The sequence below is a fragment of the Staurois parvus genome, unplaced genomic scaffold, assembly GCF_062004578.1.
Source record: "Staurois parvus isolate SC_StPar_1 unplaced genomic scaffold, SC_StPar_1.0 ptg000162l, whole genome shotgun sequence".
In the NCBI taxonomy this organism is placed as follows: Eukaryota; Metazoa; Chordata; class Amphibia; order Anura; family Ranidae; genus Staurois; species Staurois parvus.
In genome coordinates, this window is record NW_028317958.1 from 6,963,294 (window position 1) to 6,967,506 (window position 4,213).

The following is a 4,213-nucleotide window of genomic DNA, read 5'->3' on the forward strand; positions in this document are numbered from 1 at the left end:
CAATAGACATTCGCTATCATACCACAATGCATGGTTACTCATTACCATAAGTTATACTGCAATACAAGTTTAAAAGAGGTGCTTGCACTTATTTTGTGCATTTGTCATGTGTGCGGCAGCCAATTGAAATGACCCCCCCCCAAAAAAAATCCCCCTATCCCCCCTCCCAGCACAAATCCCCCTAAATCCCTCTTCCTAGCACAACCCCCTCCAAATGACCCTTCCCTGCTCAAATCCTTCCCCCACACCCAAATCCCCCCTCCTAGCACAACCCCTTCCAATTCCCCCTCCTAGCACAACCCCCCGTCCTAATCTTCCCTCCTAGCACAATTCCTTCACCCCAATCCCCCCTCTTAATACAAATCCCTCCAATCCCCCCTCTTAGCACAACCCCCTCCAAATGACCCTTCCCTGCACAAATCCTTCCTCCCCACCCAAATCCCCTCTCCTAGCACAACCCCTTCCAATTTCCCCCCTAGCACAACCCCCCCCCCCCTCCTCCTAATCTTCCCTCCTAGCACAATTCCTTCACCCCAATCCCCCCTCTTAACACAAATCCCTCCAATCCCCCCTCCTAGTACAAGTCCCCCTACATCCCTCCTCCTAGCACAACCCCCTCCAAATGACCCTTCCCTGAACAAATCCTTCCTCCCCACCCAAATCCCCTCTCCTAGCACAACCCCTTCCAATCCCCCCTCCTAGCACATCCCCCACCCCCCAATCCTCCCTCCTAGCATAAATGTCCCCCAAAATTCTGCCTCCTAACACAAATCCCCCCAATCCTTCCTCCTAGTACAAGTCCCCCCCAATTCCCCTTCCTAACACAAATCCCCTAATCCCCCTCTCCTAGTACAAATCCTCCCACCTCATCCCAAACTCCCCTCTTTTAGCAAAAATACCTCCCTCCCTCCTATTCCTAGCACATATCCCCCCATTCCTTCTCCTAGCACAAATCCCCCCCCCCCCAATCATCCCCATTACCCTTCCCAGTACAAATAGCCCCATCCCCCCTCTTGCACAAACCTCTCATCTCAGCACAAATGATTGTTACCCCTCCCCCTCTCATTGTGTACAGTTCCCCCAGCCTGTAAGTTCCCCTCTCACTCCATCCTCGAACTTACAGGTGGGAAACCAGGTAAAAGTGCAGGTTGTGCTGTGCTCTCACTCCTGTCAGTGGAGCAATCCTCCATACAGAAGATGACACAGAATTGCTCTTGGATCGGGCTGTTAAGTTTGATTACCCCGCCCCCTATCTCCTCCAATGACTGCTCATCTCTCAGCAGCAGGGAGCCAGGGAATGAATCAAATGCTGAACATGCCATTGTAAGAGCCATAAGAGTGATCTTGTGTCATCTGCTTTATTGAGGATCACTCCACTGACAGGAGAGGAGAGCACAGCCCACACCTCCCGGCTCACTCCTGTCATTTCTTCTTTGCAGGTTTCACTGCTCCAGGCTGCTGTCCCCTTCCTTGTCCCATCTGTGAGTGTGGTGGGTGAGGGAAGGCACTCAGTGGCCAGGCACAGCGTCCATGGAAATACTGGCCCTGGGGTAGGTCACAACTGAAATCTGGGAGGGGCAGCCCCCAGCACCTCCCTAGATCCGGCTATGGCAGAGAGTATTAAAAACAATACAAAACAAAACATTTTTTGTACTGTTGAATTGTTGGTGAGTGGGTGCTCTGGACACCCTGGCTGCCATTGTGCTACATGCTGGTTGTCCAGTGCGCTCCTGTACCTTTAAGGAGGGGTGGGCTCCCTCAGATTCACCTGCCCTTGGTCTATCCATTAAATTCATGTGTCTGTACTATGGGGGCTCTCAAAATTTGCTAGGACCACAGATTCTCGGGGTGCCGTGACATGGCTCTGTGGCTTACGTATGTATTTGCAAATGCTAACTAAACCCCTGTTTGTATACTGTTAGACAGGTTAATTCTGTTGTTAGTAAACTGGCTGGCAAGTTGAGCTGGGAACTTTCTTTTCTTTTTTGACAAACCAGTGGCCATGGCTGCACCCTTGGTGACAGTGTGCCCTAGGCAGTTGTTTGCCTAGTGGTAGTGCCGGCCCTACTTCCCCCTAATGCTGTATTCCACAAATTCAGCTACTTTGCAAATAGTGCAGATACGCTATGAGTTAAGTGCTAATAGCTGCCTGCCACATGTGGGCTTATCTTTATTATTTATATCTGATAGGTTGATGGCTCTGCTGCTGGAGAGAAGAACAGAGAGCAGCTATACCCACCCCTCCCCTCTGTTGCCCATTCACAGAAGTCTTTGTAATACAAAGGCATCTGTGAGTGGGCAGGAGGAGGGGAGGGGTGGGCATAGTAGCTACACTGCCTTTAAACTTGAAGGGACTGAGACCAGCTGATTCCAGCATTGGAGCTCCAGAGAAATCCTGTCAAATACAAATAATAGCGATAAGCCCAGAAGGTGACAGGCACCATCCTCAGCAGGACTCATAGAGTGCTTTAAATTTTTATAAAGTTCCTGAATTCCTGTAATTCAGCTTACTTGAGGTGATTGTAATTCAGCTTAAAAATCTTTATACATACCATTTTCCTAATTGTCTTTAGGCTGGTTTTAGGTGTCTGCATGGCCATCTCTGCAGCATTATCCTGTGAGTTCAATACAGCATGATGACATGACCCAGGAGGGGAGTCCTTGACACCCTGGAATCACAGGAAGTGGGGTTATTGATGCTGAGTGTCATCCAACCCTGACAATGACTGACACTGGGTTGCAGACTAGAGAAAATGTGTATTACAGTCAGAGTTGCTTTATTGTTGTTGGCTGGGGAACTTTTTTTCTTTTCTTAAAGAAGCTGGAGTTGGGCTTTACTTTTTAAGCTGACCCCAGGACTGGATATACCATTAGACACAGTTGGCACAGTTTACAGCCACACAAGGCACGTTGTAGCTGTGATGGAGTGGATGAAATTGGACAATGTGTCCACCATGCAAAAGTAGAAGGACCAGTGGAATAGCTGGGCACCCTGGCATCTTATCTGCTAGTGATTCCATTCTAGGCATACTGATCTTGGGTGGGTGAACTGTAATCACACAATGAGGAGCTGGACAGATGGCATCATCAGTAAGTGAGATGCTATGAAACCATATATTATACACAGAAATGTATGACCATCAGCTACATGACAACCCTTCTGTCCAAGGCTGTGGCTATGGTGGCTGTGTAGACATCTGGAACCAACAAAGATGTCCTCACCTCTCAACTGATTAAGGGTCAGTTGTCTTCCAATCACATCGAGAGTTTCCAGCTTTTGCATATGTGATGACTGATCGTAGTGAATTAGCTATGTACATTAAAGTGTTCTTAAACCCACAACAGTAAAATCAGTCTGCATATGCAGTAAAGCATGCTTGTTACACGCACTGTGAAACCTAAGGGGTTAATCATCTGCATTGTGTAAAAAGGACCTTTGATCCTTTCTTCTCTGCCCCTCCTCTTGTTGAAATGACCACCTGATACAGACTGAATCCGTAGTCACATGCACATGCTCAGTTTGGTGTGTATTACTAGCGAAGGTTTTTTTTTTTGGTTGTTTCTTAAGAGAGTGCATGTGATCAGCACAGGGCCAATCAGCACTGTCCAGGCAGAGGGTCAGAGGTTTCACATCCTCCTAGAGCAGAAAGAAAACTACAAGCTTTAACATGTGCTCTGCTGAAGTCACAAGACTGCTCTAACTGCTGATGAGAAAAGGTATTTAGTAGTTTATATTTACTAAAATAATTGCATTTCCATGTTCTGTGTACTGTGGGAGACCAGATATAGTGAATGCAGAGTTCTGGGTTTAGGAGCACTTTAAGCAAGCAGGATGCTGATTTCAGTTGCACTTTTTTAATTTATGCAAGAATAACCCCATAGGAAAGGAATACAGTTTGTACAAAAGGTCATTATTATTCATGTATACAACATAATACATCGATATGCTATGCATGGGTCATGCCTGTGGGGTTTTTTTTTGTTTCTTTTATAGCCCTGATGTCACCACCCCAAATTAAATAAAGGTCCTGCCATTGTTGTTGTAAATAAAGGATTTGTATGGAATCTGATTCCATATAATATAGCCTATAGCTATTTGTCACAGTTGACTTTTACAGGGAGCAATAGCAGTAGTGCCATCAGCAGGCTAAAGTCACACATCACATCACATTAAACATTTGTAATTCAGAAGAGAATATATACATATAAAATA